The sequence below is a fragment of the Carettochelys insculpta genome, chromosome 6 (genome assembly GCF_033958435.1).
Source record: "Carettochelys insculpta isolate YL-2023 chromosome 6, ASM3395843v1, whole genome shotgun sequence".
Classification (NCBI taxonomy): domain Eukaryota; kingdom Metazoa; phylum Chordata; order Testudines; family Carettochelyidae; genus Carettochelys; species Carettochelys insculpta.
Genome location: NC_134142.1, coordinates 105104718 through 105123768, shown reverse-complemented (window position 1 = coordinate 105123768; position 19051 = coordinate 105104718). Strand labels below are relative to the sequence as shown.

At 38.9% G+C, this 19051-nt stretch overlaps 1 protein-coding gene and 1 long non-coding RNA gene across 10 annotated transcripts in view; one reads left to right on the top strand and one right to left on the bottom strand.

Annotated features, from left to right (window-relative positions):
• The window catches only part of SOX6 (SRY-box transcription factor 6), a 515133-nt gene that overhangs the window by 21351 nt on the left and 474731 nt on the right, over nt 1–19051 (top strand). The gene's annotated exons all lie outside the window — the stretch shown is intronic.
• LOC142014716 (uncharacterized) overlaps nt 16831–19051 on the bottom strand; it is a 33172-nt gene continuing 30951 nt past the window's right edge. The window contains exons 2-3 of the long non-coding RNA XR_012646023.1: nt 17410–17490; nt 16831–17085 (exon numbers count right to left, since the gene is read on the bottom strand). This is a non-coding gene — a long non-coding RNA (uncharacterized LOC142014716). The remainder of the gene's footprint in view (nt 17086–17409; nt 17491–19051) is intronic.

The window sequence follows — 19051 nt, the reverse complement described above, 5'->3', positions numbered from 1 at the left end:
TGGCTTTCCTTCCTCCATCAGATTTTTTTTTTCACTATAGCCTTAAAATATGGGACCTGATTTTGCAACCTTACTTAATTAAGCCTATCTGTTGACTGTGGTAGTGCAGTTTACTTTACTAAACAGCTGCAGGATCAGGATCCAAATTTGTAGGTAAGGTAATGTGCTATTTATCATATGCTAACTGAGCAAAATTGCTGTTCCTGAACAGTAGCTTTGATCATAAACAAATGATTTTAGTTTATTCTTTATTTAGATTAAATTGTTTGACTTCTCCTTTGATTATTTTCTGTACTGCAAATCACATTTTGCAGCAAATACAAAATCCACTTTTATGTGGATGAACATTCTGAGGTAGCCCGCTCGGGATGAAAACTAAATTCTTTCTATTCAGATGTGTGAAGCCTTAGGAATAGTGGCACTACCCTCAGGTAATGGTAACTGACTGATGATAAAAGTGGAATAAAAATGCATCTAAGTCACTTTAGCTTTGAGATTTTAACTCACAGCACTTACATTTAGAAAGAAAAGCATATGAGTTACTGGGGACAAGAGTTTCACATGGAGGGTGGTATGTTTTGTTTTCTAAATACAAATAAAATTCCACATTTGGTCAGAATTAACAAGACTCACTTGTAATAATTCTCATCTATTTTAAACTTCCTTCTATAGGAGGATGGAAGTCTATTTTTTAAGAGAGAGAGGCTGGGTTCTGAAAGTCTGATTTTATGACTGATTAGTCCTAAAAGCATACAGATTCTTAAGAATTAAAATATGTCTTTCACAAAGATTGTATCTTGTGAAATTATTATATGAATATTTTGAAGGTCTACTGCATATTTACTTAACTCTGAAAGGATTACCGAAAAGCCTAAACATGCAAAGCGTAGGTGCTTTTCAAAAGATATTATGAGAATTTGTTTGTATGAACTTTTTGATACAATTTTGAGGTCTACTTAACTTTTTGATTGTACTTTATGTGAATAACTGCAAATACATGTGTGAAATAATCTAGGTAACCACTGTATCTATAAAACGTTTATTGTTAAAGCAGCTTTAGTAATCACAAAACTGAGATTATGGGTAGTGTTAGCCTTCAACGGTATAATGTTTAAGAAAATAGAAAGGCAATATCCTCTGTGCAAAAGGCATTAAAAAGTGTCAGTTAAAACTGTATTTTCAGGAGAATTCTTAGAAATCTGTTTATACTTTTAAGGAGCTCATTTGACTATTTTGGTATTCTGCTCAGTGGTACCCTTTCATTTAACCTATAATCACAGAGCCTAGGGGCTTTATGTTAAATTCAGGTATATAATACACACCAGTATGTCTGCAATGTGTCCATCTTTGGATAAGTCTGCCTTTTTCATATTTCCAGCTTAGTTATATTTTTTTCTTGAGGCTTAGAGTGGTTATTATACTTCTGAACAGGAAACTGTTTAGAAGAACATGTCAAAAGTTCTCTTATTATAGGAGAACCTAGAATCCTTTCAATTTCCTGCATAGAATGCCTGATGTTTTCTAGGTAGCTAATCTTTCAGTTTCTATTTAAATGAACAGCAGAGGAACTGACTTGATAAGTGTGCCACCAAATAGATCATATTACCACTTCGTTTAGGTGTAGTGTTTCTTTTTACTTTCTTTTTTCCTTTTCTTTATTTTGTGTCAGCATTCACATAAAGGCCAAAAAGCTACAGAAAAGAAACAAACAAAACTATTGTCTTTGTAACACAATAGAAATTGTGATTAGTATGTTACAAGTCTGATTATGACAAATTTCAAAATTATGTAAATATAGATTTTTGGCAAATGTTCAGTTCTTTGAAATGAACAGAGATTCTTGACACTATTCAGTATCTAAAATATGGTTAAGTAATATTATTTGTCTGTCTGTGAGCAATAAAATCCAGAAATTTCAAATCTCCAATGGTGCAGTCTATCTCTTTTTTACCCTGTTGGGGCAGGACTATAAGAAGCACCAATGCATGAGTTAATCACTTAGTAGCTAATTTAAGTTAAAATGTATTTGTTTTTGTCAGCCTCTACAACATTCAAACATTTTGGTTTGTCATGTCTAAGTAACCATCCAAAAGGCCAAGGACCAGAAGAATTATGAAGGCATTATTAACCATTCCCAGAGTATGACAATAATGCACCATCTTCCACTATGCTGCCTGCACATTTTGCTTTGTTATAGTCCTTGGATAAGCAGAACAGTGAACACAAAGGAATGCAGGAGAATGTTGGTGGGAAACACAGTCTGGTGCAGGACGGACCCATAGAATATAAAATCTATGAAACATTGTGAAGTACATAAATTAGGGCTTGTGCTATACAGTTCCAAGTTTTTGCCTTGATATTCAAAGACTTCCATGAGATTGATCCTTGCTGTCTGAGAAATCTTCTGATGACAGGCATTTTACTACAGAACAGAGAAACTATTGAACAGTAGACAGGCGGCTCAGATTCTACAGTGGTGAGAGCCATGTGAGCAATCACATAGAGAAATCTTTAGTATCAAGGCTTTAATTAATCTTCCACTCATCCTTTAGAGGTTGGTATCATAGGCAAGTATGATTATTTTGAGACTTACTCAAATCCACGGAGGTGGTCTGTTCACAGCCAGGATTGGAACTCAGGTGATGTGGGTAGTTTCCAGTCCTGTGCTTAAGTTACTGTCTCTATCTCTTAGATATAATCTGAAGAAAGCTCAGGAAAGCTCAGGATCTAGTACATTTGTTAGTCTTTAAGATGCTACAGGACTATTTGTGAAGCTACAGACTAACATGTCTACCCCTCCGAGACTATCTCTTATGCAGTGTATTGTAATGGAAGTCAGCAATGACTTATTCCTCAACATTCAGCATAATTTCTTTAAAAATACAGTAACTATGCATACATGTGCATTAAAATATAATTTTATATAGTGTATGTGTTAGGCCTGTTGCTCCAGTTTCAGATATAAATCTATATTTCTGCATGGCTTTTGATGTAGCACATGCCTTTTCATAGAATCATGGAAATGTAGGTCTTGAAGGGATCTCAAGATCTAGTCATCTAGTCTAAACCCCCTATGCTGAAGAACAAGTACACCTATACTATGCCTGACAGGAGTTTGTTGAACCTGATCTTCAAAGTCCTCCAATGCTGGGGATTTCAGAAGTCTAATTCTAGCACTTAGGTACCCTGAGAGTTAGAAAGCTCTTTCACCTACTAACTAACAAATTCCTTTACTTAAGTAAAGTGGGTCTGTCCCACAAAAGCTCATTGCGTAATAAATTATTTTGTTAGTCTTTAAGGTGCTACAGGACTGCTTTTTTGTTTTGTGAAGATCCAGACTGACACAGATACCTCTCTGAGACCCTTTACTGCAGGTTAAGATGTACTTGTCCTACCTTTAGCAGACATGCAGTACGTTTGACTCATACTCAAGTGCAACTGTGGGCAGCGTGTACTGCATCTGCCGTTTATTACTGTGTTACTTGTACTGTTGCTGATTGCTGTTTTGCGTGACAAGTCATAGCACAAGTCCTCTTGCAGCTGCAGCTTTGTACTGCCATACTGAATCCCAGATTCCAGCAGCATCCTCTGGTGAACAGGAACCTCTCTGGAGCTTACCAGCATTGTTTTTGGTTAACTAGCCATGTCGCCTTTTCCCCCAGCTCTGCTTCTCCTCACTTCCCCAGCATGGGAGGTCATGAATGAAGACCTCTCTTTTGGTAGCACAGTGAAGAAAGAAGTATCAGAAATCACCAGAAACTATTCATTTCCTGGATTTTTCTGCATTTGTTTCATCCTTGCTTCAGTTCTGCAACTCAGCTATCTGTTCTCATCTTGAAAACAACATTAAGTGGAGTTACATGCACACACACTGAGAGGAGAATATCCCCCCACAGTGTTTACGGCAACACCTCTAGGTGACGGCAGGCAGTAAGCTTTCTTTTTATAGAGCTCCAGATTACAGATCATTAGCTTGATATGGTAGCTCAGTGGTGCAAATTCATTTGAATATTTATTACCCTGCTTAAGACTTTTTCTTTTCAAGTGGGAAATAAATGTGATAAGACCCCTTTTCTGTCCCCTTGCTTGATTTGCTAACGCAGGAATACACGCAACTGACTTCAAATGGTGTTTCTTTGAACCACCCCAGTAGAGAGAAGCAACTTGGACGTATTAGGCATAAAGTATGTTGACTGAATGAACTGTTTAAAAAATATTATGAAGTCCAGCTCAAGATAATGAGCTGAATTTTCAAATTTTAACCTGAGTATAAGTAAGCTTTATGGATGTGTACTTGAATGGGGCACTGTTAGTGAAGCAAAGTACAAGTTCAAATGCCATGAAAACTGAACTTTGCCAACTATCCATAGACTTTTTGAAATAGTAACAAACCAAACATTGTGTAAATGAAGGGTTTGGAAAGGAGACTATTACAATATGATTAGCAAGACATGAAAGGCAGCAGCAGGCAACAGATGAGGCTGGCTCCTGTATTTATTTTAAAGGTAGAATTTTGTTTGTGTGTTTTCATTTAGCTATTTTAAGATGTCTGTGTTTCACTTGCTACAATCACAGATTCCAGCTGTGAATAATAGGAATCATTATATGGGTGTAAATGGCGTATTGACTGCATTTTTCAGGCTCAAACACACCTTCCTTGTTGGCAGTGGAAAGCAATGAATGAGGCATTTTATTAAAACTGGTGCTTGTGGTTCTAATCAAAGGTCACTGGTTAGTGCTCACTTTTCAGCCTCAGATTTGTCTAGATGTTTGATCAGGGGGCTGCAATGAAATTATTATGACAAAGACTTTGTACTAGGCGGTATCTGTCTGCTGAAACTTGAAAGTCTTTGCCACAGTGATGCTGACAGCATGTGAACGCTGAAAGAATGTGCCAGAAATGTTATGTCTTAAAGAAACCTTTACTAAGTATCATCTTCCTTTTGTGTTACATTTGAAATCATTTCAGTTGCTATTAAGGTACCAGTGAGAAGGTGTTTCATTGATTAAAGGTGGCTTGTTTTTTTTTCATAGTCTAGTGTATGCTTTAAGACAGTCTTCCCATTACATACTCTGCTCAGTCCCTGCTGCACACAGCAAGTTCATTAACATGCAGATATGCAGCGATTGAAGTCAGCCTGCCTTTTACATTGGAGTTGTCTTGATATAATGAGCTTCTCTTTAATGTTCAAAAATTGTTGTTACTTTCTAAAAAGGGTTGTTTGTGAATTTCATTAAATTTAATTCCATCTTCAAACAATTTCAGTATTGTTCATTTTACTACAATTAAAAGGCTTTCTGATATTAAAAAATAATTTCTGCCACAGATTCACTTCAGTTTTTAGGCAATGTAAGATGGGACTTTGTTTTTAACACTGAAAGAGAAAAGCTGTTATTTAACTGTTGGATTTCATGTTTTAATTAGTGCCCCATGTGCAAACTAGAGAGGAGAAGTAGGTTAGGGTTAGGTCTTACTGCTTTGCTTCTTGGGCAAAGATAGATGCCATTCTCATAGGGATAGAGAAAAGAAGCACGTTTACATGACAGCTACCCATGACTGCCTCATTTTCTTTGTTAAACTAGGCCGTGTGGGGGTGAAGGAGGGGCAAAAAAGCCACTGGGCAGGTAAGCCACTGTCAGGTGTCAGTGGGGATGAAACCTTGTATAGAAAATAAGGTAGTCTGTAGTTTACAGTATTTCTATTCTGAAAAGCTCAGGCAATCCAAGTGGTATTTCCTACAAGGAAGGCATACAGCCCCAGTCCAGTGCATCAGTTTCACATGTAAACCTTCCTCCTTGTCCAGCTCTTTGTACTGATGCTGATGCACTTTTGAAGACTGTTCTCAGAAAGGAATGAAGCATGGTGCCAAGGAAGTGGTTCATTTGGTTTGGAGACTTTTAGAGTGAGGGTGATGTCAGATTGTTGAGCAGCTGTCACTAAGGAAGAAGAGGCTGCTGGTGACCTTGCTCTTTTCTGTTCATGGAGCTTCTGCAGTTCATGACAAGCTTCTGCTGCTTCAGTGTTCAAAGATGCTCCAATGGCATCCTGAAGATCTGTGTTGGCATTCTACTGTGCAGCTGGAGGGATGGAGGGATGGAGGAGGCATTCTACTGTGCAGCTGGAGGGATGGCTGCCATAGCCACCAAGCACTCATTCTACTGTGCAGCTGGAGGGATGGAGGGATGGAGGAGGCATTCTACTGTGCAGCTGGAGGGATGGCTGCCATAGCCACCAAGCACTCCTCCCACGAGGGATGGGGTGCGCACGGAAGTGCCAGTCTGCCCGCATATGCATCCCACCCCTGGTGGGAGGAGAGCATGGTGGCTCTTGCAGAGGAGATGGTGGCTTCTCTAGGCTGTGGCAGTGTAAGTCTCTTAACTTTGTTTTTTTTTTGTGGATTGTGGGGGATGATTTTACAGACCCCAGCGAACTTCGGGAACAACAGGGGAGCATCCCTTGTTCCTGAAGTCTGCATAGTTGGGGTCTGTAAAATTGAGGGTTTACTGTATTAACCTTAGTTTCTCTATTTGTTTTAAATTATCCTCCAAAATTAAAACTCTTCTTGTCTATGTGTGGAAAAACCCTCAATCACAATTATCATTACCCTAGATAGCATCTAATATAATTGCACTAGATTCTCCTTTGCCTCACCTCTGGAGGGGAGAAGGTATGTTGCTGCTTTCTGACTATGTTAGCTAATATTAACAGATTAAGGTGAACCCTAGTGTCCCCCACACTCTACTTTTGTGAAAACAACAAAGTGCTTTGTTTTCACAAGGATTTTACCTCATATTATTTTTCATGTATAAGGGAGAACATGGTAATAACACTCTTTTTTCCCCGCTAAAAGTATACTCTGAGTAGTCCTATTGATGTCAAATCAAACAAAGATCAGTGAGACTTCCTGGGTGCTTAAGGGTTGGAGATGGGGATCCATAATTAGTACTAATTTAGTTTCAGTAAATAAACATGCCAAAAATGAAGAGCCTGAACTTGAAATCTTATTCTGGAGGATTGGCTTTTACACACGGGGTAGATTCTTATGTCCCTGTAAGGCCTCATTGACGTAGAATGGTACTCTTCTCAGGCTCCATGATCTCCAGCACATCCCCAGTTGCAAGACTGGGGCTTTAATAGATATACAGAGCATATCAATTTGATATCATATCAGAGCATATCATATCATAGCATATCAGAGCATATCATAGCATATGCTATGCTATGCATGCATAGCATACATAGCATATCAGAGCAATTTCATAGCATATCAGAGCATATCATATCAGAGCATATCAATAGATATACAGAGCATATATCAATTTCTCTTCCTGAACCCCCCCCCCCGCCAAAAGACTTTTTATATCAAGACTCTGATTTTTTTTTGCTTGTGAATTTAAATATGGATTGTCATTTAGACAACCAGTGCATTATGTTAGGAGGCTGGATTTTTAAAAATGTTTAGGTTGAAAATATGACTTTTTGTTTTTAGCTGTTTAAATGGTTGCATATGAAAATTTCATTGAAGGAAACTTGTCACTGCAAGCATATGCGATGTCTGCTTGAAAATGACTTTATAGTTTGTTAAAATCAAATGACATTCAGTACGGATACTATGAAGAGAAAAATCAAAATAGACACCTAATTATAATTACTTTTTTTCCTGTCATTATATCCGTACGTGCAGAACAACTGATTTGAGATTACAACAGCACACTTTCGGTAGGCACAAAGGTTTTTCCTCCCCCCACTTTTTAATATATGTAGGAAGTAATAGAATTTCTCATACTTACCTAAGTCTGAAACTTCCTCTATCAGTAGATACTTTACCTGAATTAGTAAAATTTACAAATCACAAATAAACAGAGGGAAACCAGGGCTTAATCTGACCCACACGAAATTGAAATGAAAAACAAACAAATCAGGACTCAGGCATTTGTTATTCTATTTGTTACTGATATCTGTATTCTCATTAGCATTCAAACTTCCATTTTGCTAATGTTAATCTTCCTACCCTAAAGCTTTGTATCCTGGTTGCCAACTTTGTAGCTAAGAAGAGCTGGAAACAATGTACTTTGGAGGTGTGTAAGTCTTTCCCCACAACTGATCAGGACTGAGAAAGGAGAGGCGTGCTTTGACCTGGTTCTAAGAGTTTAGTGCCTTGCATTCAAAAGTCATTCAGGATCCTGCTGCCATGGAATCTCCCCAGGCCCCACCATACAGTGTACTGTGCAGAGTAATGTCTTTCTAATAATGTCTGTGTGAGGATTCCTATGGCTGCACAGAGAGAAACAAAGTTATCAAAGTGCTATTAATCCTCCGTTATAGGTGCAGCGCTTGACCCAGAAGGTACATCTACATTTACAGAAAGATCAACATGGTGACGGTTGATCTTCCAAGGTTCAATTTAGCATGGCTAGTGGGGATGTGCTAAATTGAATGATCAGCGTTCCACCATTGACCCTGGTTCTCCTTGCAGTCACAAGGAGTAAGGGATGTTGACAGGGGGAAGAGGTGTTTCTCCCATCAACCTCCTGCTGTAGGGATGGCAGAAAAAATTGATTTAGGATAAGTTTCACATTGCTGGAGTTGCATATCTTAAATCAATTTTCTCTGTAGTGTAGACCTGGTCAGAGATGTACTTTCACTATACTCCAGTCCTTAATTCTGAGTCATTCTCAAAGTCTGTGTCCTTCGCAACAAGCACAGAAAGATGAACTAGCGCAGAATGATTTCTGAGGCAAAGGAAACACTTTAAGATGAAAGACTGTATCCAGCCTTTATGTCTTATTTGGATTAGTAATCAGTACTACTAGTTCCACTAGTAGAACGGAACTCTTGTGCTCTTACTAAAAGAGCCATTCCACCTGCCATTCTCCAAATACACTCAGGTGCAGACAAAAATACACCCATATGCAGTAAGGAAAATGCAAAGCTACATCATTCCATAAGTGTTCTGTTTTCAGAATTAAATAATAATGTAGCATATGACCTGATAGCCCACTTGAGTACATTCTTGGAGAGATGCTGCTTTCATCCTTAGAAGAAATAATACACAGTATTGAAGAAAATAAAATAGGTTTAATGCTAGACATTGATTGGCTTCAACACTGATCCTTTAAAACCTCAATTTGCCTGGTGCTAATTCCCCTGGTGCATAAATTAGTGTAACAACATGTGGGCAATCATCAGGCGAGGTACACAGAAAGGGAAAAGGGGAACCTCAATTTGTTGCTAACATTGTAAACTAAAATAGAAAAAATGCATGGTCAACATACCTTGCGTTTTCTTCTATTTTAGTTTAAGTTCAGTTTGTATTATACTTTGTAGAGAGGTGGGGGGGGGGGGCGGGGGGAGACTTATAATTTAATCTCTTTGGTTCCTTTGGCAACAAATACAACTTTATTCAAAAGCTTACAATGTTAGCAACAGATTGAGGTGTTTCCTATGGTTCCCCTTTTCCCTTTTTGGAAATTGACCCTAGCAAAGGCACACAAATATGGGGAGGAAACAGAAGCAAACAAGTAATTTGTGGAAGTGTAAGAAATAATGTGAACTACAAATTTGGTTAACTAAATTGATTGGAATAATTCCACAAAACTCATTGGAATTTTTTGCCTAAACATAGAGAGAATAAAACACATTCTGTGTGGTCAGACCATGCTTTCAAGAAGTTTTTCATGTCAGAAGTATTTACATGTCACTACTTTTAGTTTAACACTTAGTTTAACCTAGATAAAGCCTTTGGCATGCCCTGTAAACAGGAGAATACTGCACAGTCTAAGTGTACATATTAGATGTTACCAAAGGTAATTTTTCCTGACCTAAAATGCACAAAAACTTCATAACCTTTCTCTCATCCAACATTGAAATTGACTTACCTGCGTGTGTGTTAGAGATTTATGATGACAGCATGCCAAGAGGGTGGAGGTGGAATGGAAGAGACAAGGGTATAAAGTTTTACAGTTTTATACAAAGATGCAGTTTTACACTTGTCAAATCAGTAGTAGGATTTTTCAGTAAAACTTGGCGTGGAAGCACATAGTCATAACTACTTTAGGCGTATCAGTGAAAATACATGTATAGTCTTATGTGGTGGTAATGTTGCTGAAGCAGTGGAGTAAAATTTTAGGCCTGACATGGGTACCAGTATGGCAGTGTGTGCAATCAGATGGAACATCCATACCTCAGGAAGAGCTTTCCATCTGCAATTTTTTGTTTGCTAGATGGTATCTGGGAATGTAGGTCCCAGGCAGCGTTCCCTCTATTTTTTTCCATCCATGGATGGAATAAATTTTGTTATGTGCACCGAGGCATGAGTGGATGTGCACTACCAATAGAAACACCTACTGGTGACTCTGGGTGCTCTGCTAATTAGATAGTAATCAGCTAAGCAGCACCTGAATCACCACTTCCAGGCAGTTTCCCAAGAGCTCAGATTACAGGGAACTTTTCTAAGGTCAGGCTTCATTTCAGTGTGTGAAGAAGGTATGTCTAGGGCTGGGATTCCCAAACTGTGGTACCTGTTCCTCTGGGGGTAGATAAGGCATCCTAGGGCCAGGAGTATGCTGGAGAAATTATGGAATGGTCAATTTTTGTTTATCAATTATTTTATTTACTGCATTTCTGTAAGACGCTGCTGCTACTTAAAACTCTGTGGCAATTTGCTATATAAAATTTGGTAAACACATCTCATAGAACTGGAAGGGACCTCAGGAGGTCATCAAGTCCAGTTCCCTGCCCTCTTGTCAGGACCAAGCACCATCCCTGACAGATTTTTTTTTTTAAATCTATCTGCCCCAGACCCCTTAGCCACCTCAAAGACTGAGCTCCCAAGTGTGGGTTTAGCAATCCAACGTGCAGACTGCTGAGCTCTCCCTGCCCCAGTAGTCAATGTACTTCACAATGTATCAATGAGAATAGTTACACAGAACCATCACCTTCAGTCATTTTACAGCACAGGTTTAGTTGCCCAGCAACTATCTAGTTTATCTCAGAACTTAGTTCCCCTCCCCCCCGAGTTGTATGCATCACACTACAGTTATATCTGTACGTTAGCAGTGAAATATGGAGAGAGGACTAAAGACAGTGAACATACAAAGTATGAGTGATGAGAAGGGTATGGCAGCTGGTGGATCTGGAAGGGGTATGTAGTAAAGAAAGTTCAGGAATCTCTGGCCTAGTGATATCATGTTCTCAGGGGAGACTAGAGAAAAGGGAGGAACTGTTTCTCAGTTCATCTTTTGCCCTTTGAAATCAATGAACACCATTTGGAAACAAAATTAAAATAGAAGTTAAACAAAAACTACAGTCACCTTAAAATATTGAACGTATTTATATTTAATTTATAAAATATAAGTTAGCCCTCACACTTTTTTTCTGGACAAATATGGAATCCTACCTTAAAATCTGGCCAGAGAGCATTAAAACAAAGCCAAGTGAAAAAACACAAAACTGAACACTATAGAGCTCTTGTAAATGGTGGCCTTCCTTAAGGTTAAACTGTGTAGAAACTGTAGTTTAAGCTGGATGATGTACAAAGGGCATTATATGTGACAAAAATAAAATATTAGAGTCATGATAATAAAAATATCATATTCGCACTTGAGGTGGAAACCGTAAAACACTATTGTTCAAGCTAGGGCACTGTATATAGATCACACTTAAAAGGGTGTGGGTGAACTTGGTTCTCTGTCAGACTATTGTGTAAGGATTTAATATATTTTGATTGTTTGACATCGTGGCTGAATTATGCCTCGACTTTAGCTTAGCATTAGGATTTGCCCATAGTGCGTAACTGCTTCTAGGACACCATGATTTGCTATTACACTAATGACAGGAATTACTAAATATCTTTGCCACCTTTATTGACCATTTAAAGTACTTAGAGTACTGAGGACATGCATGCTTTTAGAAGGTTTGTCTGGAACAACATTTTAAAATACAGTTCAAAAGAATAGTGTAGAATTTTTTTTAGTCAAGACATGATTTATAGTAATATTTTATAAGTAGCAACCACAAAAAATAATCATGTTACTGGAGCCAGAAGCAGTATTTTGAAAGGGTAGGTTCTAATGTATGAGGTTATTGCATATGAATGAAGAGCTATGAGGTTGCAATGATATATTTTTATAACTTGCTTCTGTTTTATTAAGAATGATGAAAACCTTGTGTCTTGCCCTGTGAACAGAACTAATGTGACCTTTCATATGACCCGCCTGTTGGCCTTTCACAATTGATAGTAGTAACCTCATGTTAGGGGGATCTGGAGAGTAACAGTGTGCTACCATCATAGAAGATAACATTTGTGTTCTTGTAGTTTGAATTGTGTGTATATATTTGGTTCAGGCATGAAATTTAAGAAAGAAAATAACATTAGCTAAATATTTTATTAAGGAAAGAATATTGTTGAACAGCGCATTCTATGTTGCTAGATAACATCCTATTTTCAGGGGCTTGAATCTTAGCTGTACATTTGGCCAGCAAGACTGCAAATCTTCCAAAAAAAATTGCAAATTGTGTTGTCTACAGTGATGGGGGAAAAATCCAGGTGGCTGTTTTTAAAGTTCCTAGACAGCGTAAAGTTTAAAACAAAATAAACAAACAAAAAAACAAAGCTGGGAGGTATACATGCATATTTTGCCATCTAGTTTACTTGTAATGGTAAAAATAAATACTGCATATAAAATCTGTAACACTGATGTCTTTTGAGAGGACAATGTGAAAAATCTGGAAAGAGATCATTTGTACATGCGTATTTATCTCCAGATTCTACACTTAGGCATGCCAGTAACATTACATGAGTGGTTCCGATGAGTAATTCTCGGGGAGTTCTTGTGTAAATACGTATTTTGTCCCACCCTGCAACTACTCACAGGCATAAAGTTACATGCACAAATGTTTGCAGGATCAGGACCTTGATTTCAAAGGGATTTTTGCATGTGTTTTTGGAGTGCATGCGCAACTGCTGGATTTGATCAACAGACTGGAAAGGCTCTTTTCCTTTGGAGCCTACAGTTTATCTGGTCAATGGTCTGCAAGCTAAAAAGGATTTACACATTGGGTCAATGATCCATGAAATATGAGGGATTTCCACAGTGTCTTTCAGTGAGGAGTCATGGTTCAGCCAAACAATATGCATTTTCAAAACGAACACATGTGCCAAAATACGTTCTTGTCTGAGTAGAGCATAACTGCTCTATTGGAGAATAGTGTCTAATAATAGTGTCCAAATGATGTATAATGCATATAAAAAAACTTGCTTTTTCTGCATGTTGGTTGTTTTGTTTTTTTTTTAATATGCCACTATTGTGTTGTACACACCCATAAGAAAAACAGATGCAAGTTACCCTAAATAAATCAGTAAAAATTCAGAGTTAGTCCATAACCCAACAGGACTATCAGAACTCTCCCATCCCTGCAAGTCCAAGAATGTTGTCCTCACCTTATCTGTTCCAAAACCCGAGATAAATAGATGAATCCGACAGCCTACCATGAAAATCAGCAAAATCTGATTCAGCAGCCTCATGCCACAACCAAGCATGCCACTAGCAAAAGCAGTGTCCCAGATTCTTTCTTTTTTAGTCTCATCTCTTGTCTTAGGCTTCTGACTTGGTAAGATTCAGTCCAACTCCTCTTCATACCTTCCTGTGAGCTGATTCATGCTTTGATAGCTTTTCCTAATAGGCAGCAAAGGCTGTTGCAAGAGGGAGCTGGGAGTAGGGGAATCTCTTATATTAGTTTGTGGGAGAGCTCTCCCACTGCAAAGCAGGTAACATAGCCTGTTCATAAACTGTGCAAATGCTCCAGGATCAGCAGGAAACCAAGCTTGTCCATAAAGAGACCTGTGTCTCAGCATGTGATACTTTTAGGCGTGGCTCCATTTGAGCTGTGCTGTCAGGAGCTCTCTTAATGGGAGATCTTCCCTCCAGAGAAAACTTTACAGGAATCTCCCCAGGGCCATTAAGTGGGGACATGAGATGAATCTCTGTGGATTTGTTGTCTTCCCCATTCTGCCCAGCCCTGACCTCTCATGCTACATGAATCCCCAGATGTGTGAAAAACACTTTCTGGGGGCCACTGCTACAGACAGGGCACTGTTCTCTGGACAGCAGAGGGGCATGACCCTATTTCTTACATAGGTCTTGGAACAGCTAGTAGTTGTACTGTGGCTTAGCTTGGAAAATGACTGAGATGACATGGTATTTTCCTTAAAGGGGACTACCGTTAGCACTGGCTTCAGCCAGACACCATCAGTAGCTTCCTAACGTGGCTCTGCTAGCCCTTCTTTTTCCTGGACTGCAACATCTCCTGTTTCACTTGTGGACCGTTCTTTAAGAGATTGCCTGTCAAGAGAGCTTATGTAATTGGCTTCACTCATATGGCCTCCATAAGAAAATTTTCTGGCCTGTTTTTCAACAGTGGTATAGTTGCAGATTTCAGTGCTTGATTTTTCCACCACTGGTAACTGCAGACCTGCTGTGCACTGTTGGGCAAGTACGACATTTTCTGGTATAGGTAGACCTAAGGAGAGGGACAAATTAAACAGCCCTCCATCCACAAGTTTTGAAGAGAGATATGTGTTTGGCTTTGGTTTCCCTTCTGGTCTGTGCACGAATCCTGAGGTTGGACCCAGGAAAACCAGAGAAGGTCCCAGATCTACATGTGATTTTAGCTTCTCTTCTTCATCTTTTGCCTTTACTTGTTGTATCACATTTCTGTTTAGATTATAAGATCTAACTCTTGGCTCAATTTTTCAAATGAAAAATTATTTTTGTGAGCCTTAATATTTGAGACACTTTTTGAAAAAAAATATAAAACCAAGAATATATATCCTTATTAATTTAAGGGCTGGATGCCTTAAGGGCAAATAAAAGACATAGGCCTAAATTTTGAAAAGTAAACAGGGATTTGGAGTGCCCATTTTGAGGCACATTATAGGGCTCGGACCTTCAGAAAATGCAAAGTACCTATCATTTGAAAATCAGGCCCCTTCAGAAAGGGAACATAAGAACATAAGAATGGCCATACTGGGTCAGACCAAAGGTCCATCCAGCCCAGCATCCCATCTGCCGACGGTGGCCAATGCCAGGTGCCCCAGAGAAGGAGAACAGAAGACAATGATCAAGTGATTTATCTCCTGCCATCCATCTCTTGCCCTTGTTCTGAAGGCTAGGGGCACCATACTTTATCCCTGGCTAATAGCCATTTATGGACCTAACCTGCAAAAATTTATCAAGCTCTTTTTTAAACCCTAATAGAGTCCTGGCCTTCACAGCCTCCTCGGGCAAGGAGTTCCACAGGTTGACTGTGCGCTGTGTGAAGAAAAAATTCCTTTTATTAGTTTTGAACCTACTACCCATCAATTTCATTTGGTGTCCCCTAGTTCTTGTATTATGGGAAAAGGTAAATAATTTTTCTATATTCACTTTCTCCACACCATTCATGATTTTATATACCTCTATCATATCGCCCCTTAATCGCCTCTTTTCCAAACTGAAAAGTCCCAGTCTCTCTAGCCTCTCCCCATATGGGACCCTTTCCAAGCCCCTAATCATCTTAGTCACCCTTTTCTGAACCTTTTCTAATGCCAATATATCTTTTTTGAGGTGAGGAGACCACATCTGCACACAGTACTCAAGATGTGGGCGTACCATAGTTTTATATAGGGGAAGTATGATATCTTTTGTCTTATTATCGATCCCTTTTTTAATAATTCCTAACATCCTATTTGCCTTACTAACTGCCGCTGCACACTGCGTGGATGTCTTCAGAGAACTATCCACTATAACTCCAAGATCCCTTTCCTGATCTGTCGTAGCTAAATTTGACCCCATCATGTAGTACGTGGAATTTGGGTTATTTTTTCCAACATGCATTACCTTACACTTACCCACATTAAATTTCATTTGCCATTTTGCTGCCCAATCACTCAGTTTGCTGAGATCTTTTTGTAGTTCTTCACAATCCCTTTTGGTTTTGACTGTCCTGAACAACTTGGTGTCATGTGCAAACTTGGCCACCTCACTGCTTACCTCATTTTCTAGATCATTGATGAACAAGTTGAACAGGATCGGTCCCAGGACTGACCGCTGGGGAACACCACTAGTTACCCTCCTCCATTGTGAAAATTTACCATTTATTCCCACCCTTTGTTTTCTGTCTTTTAACCAATTCCCGATCCATGAAAGGATCTTTCCTCCTATCCCATGACCACCTAATTTACATAAAAGCCTTTGGTGTGGGACCGAGTCAAAGGCTTTCTGGAAATCTAGGTATATTATGTCCACTGGGTGCCCCTTGTCCGCATGTTTATTAACCCCTTCAAAGAATTCTAATAGATTAGTTAGACACGACTTCCCTCTGCAGAAACCATGCTGGCTTTTGCCCAACTATTCGTGCTCTTCTACGTGCCTTGCAATTTTATTCTTTACTAGTGTTTCTACTCTTTACTAGTGTTTCTACTAGTACATATTTAAGGGCTGGTTGTGTTAAAGGCAAATAAAGGACATAGGCCTCTACCTCTACACACACACAAACGCGCACACACACACAAATGGCAGACTGGCATTAGTTTAAGCAGATAGGCACTATTACTTTCCACACAAAAAGTACCAATATTAGCTGAAAATTTTAATTCAGCGATTTTTATTTGTTGGAAATATTTTATTGAACCATGCACTTGCAACACGTGTACTAAGAGAAGGATGTTCCCTCTCTCTCTTTTCCCTGTTGTGTCCTTATTGAGCAATCATTGAAACCATTTGAAGAGTTTAATTTAAACTGAAATTGTTCTCCATAGAATAAACAGACTATCTCACCTGTGAAGGGTGAATACATTTAAACTTTACTATAAAGGAAGGACCTTTGTAATTCACAGGTCTCCTACTTGGGTTTCTCATGAAGGAGAAAAAAGACATGTTTCAGGTTTGAAAAGAAAATCTTACTACATTTGAACACTGCTGTGTGCTGCCATTTCATTTCCTGTGTTCTGGAGTCTAAAGGGTAAATAAGTTTCACCTTGATCCTTCATCATGGCATCTGTTGCTATTTGTTGTTTTATTTGCTGTGCACTGATGTTCTGTGTGCTGTGCAAAAGAAACACATAAAGATGGTCAAGCTATCTAGAGTAGCTCAGGAGTGTTAGTATCAATCTCAGGGCAGATTGTCAAAGAACAGGGCACAAGTCCCAAACTACCTATATATTCTTTAACTAGAATTTACCAACCAAGTAACAAATGTGAACTCCTAAAGTTCTGTTACCCTTTAAAAGGGACTCACAAATAGACCAGAATGCCCAAAGGGACTATCTTGCCACCCAGGCAAGCCTGCCTTTGTGACAGATGATGTGTTACTTAAAAAATCACTACTATATTCAGGTTATTCCCATTCCCAAAGAACTAGTCACTTACCTCAGGTGATTTGTGCCTTAGATCTCTCATCAAAGGCAGAGTGCTTGTAGACAATCTTGTAATAAACTAAGGATTTATTCACTAGGAAAAAAGAAAGAAGAGTTATTTACAAAGTTACAACAGGTAAACACACACATAAATGAGTTGCAGTCTTAGATTTCCAAAGGTAATTGACACTGCTGTAACGTGCAAGCTCTAGATGTCCTTTAGAACTAACCCAAGCTGAGGAGCTTGGGGATCTCTTCCTTTGCTTAAAAGTGTTTCCTAGTGATCCAGATCCTTCTGGTCACTGATTCTTACTCCTTGCACCTAGAAGTCAAACTTTGATGAGACAAGAGTTTCTTCACATTTCCTCTTCATGGGGGATTGAAGGACGGCAATCAACATAGTGTTTAGTCCTCTGATGTTCCACAGTCTATAGGTCTTCTTTTGTTGGAGAGATGACACCTCTTTTGATAAACCATAATTTCACCAGTGCATTTTTTTGTGCCCGTACTGTTGGTACTGAGTACCGGCACTTTGGCAGCCCCAGTCATGGGTGCCAGCTGAGTACTGGCTCTCTCTCTTTTTTTTTTTTTTTTTAACAAAAAAGGCACTGTATTTCACACTTGGCAATGCTTCTCCCCTGACTGTAGGGATTAACAGTCTTAGCGACCATTTTTATAGTAACATTGCAAATATTTAAATATTACCTTATGAGGCAGGTTATAGATATTACAAGCAAGACAGATACATGCCACGTCCTACAAGTATTTAGTAAAGCATAATCACCAAACACATTCAACTCTGATACCTATTTTAACAATACTAGCACACAGGTGGGGCAGGATAGTTTCTAGCTATGCATCTGTCAGTGTTTAGTGAGGTCCAGAGGCCTTGGCATGAACTGGCATCTGACCTGCAAGCATCACAAAGATGTTCTCCACCTCAAAAAGAGATAATGATGTAGAAGACAGTAAGACAGGAAGCAATTGCAGAGAGTTAGTGGAAGGTTATACTGTAAAATTCCATTACATCTTTTTGAGTATTCCCTTACCCATTCTCATATGTGGCTTGGGCTATAGCCTGGCTCTTTCAGCTGTGTGACCTTTCTGCAAATTTCACTTCACTGTCTTACTCAGACAAGTCACCCTGAATTCCAGTAAAGATGGAGGGGCAAATCTTGCCCTTTGCTCTTCTGTACCTCCAAAGTCTCCCTGGCAGGAAAACTAATGCAGATCAGCTTTACAAGGGAAGGCATGATTGCAGGACAGGCATACAAAAGGAACGTGGTATAGCTTATGGAATTAAGCACAGGCACAATTCACTGGTGCAAGATGCTCCTACCTTTCACATGACCCACACAGAGCATGTGTAATGACTGTGGTGGCAACTGTGGCCTTAAAACCTTCTTTCTCCTTCCTAGGAATTACCTAGCATATAGCAGTTCAGGCTAGGTACTACCTGAGTGGATTTGATCCTTAGTGAGGATTCCAGCAGGATTGGGTCCTTCAATGATAATGGCAATTATCTGGGCTATGGAGATGCCTACACCCTCACATATAAATAATTTCATTAAGTATTAAAATATATTTTCATGTGTTTGTGTTTTATACTTTATCAATCTAAAGACATAAATTATCATTTTTTCTTAAATGCAGAA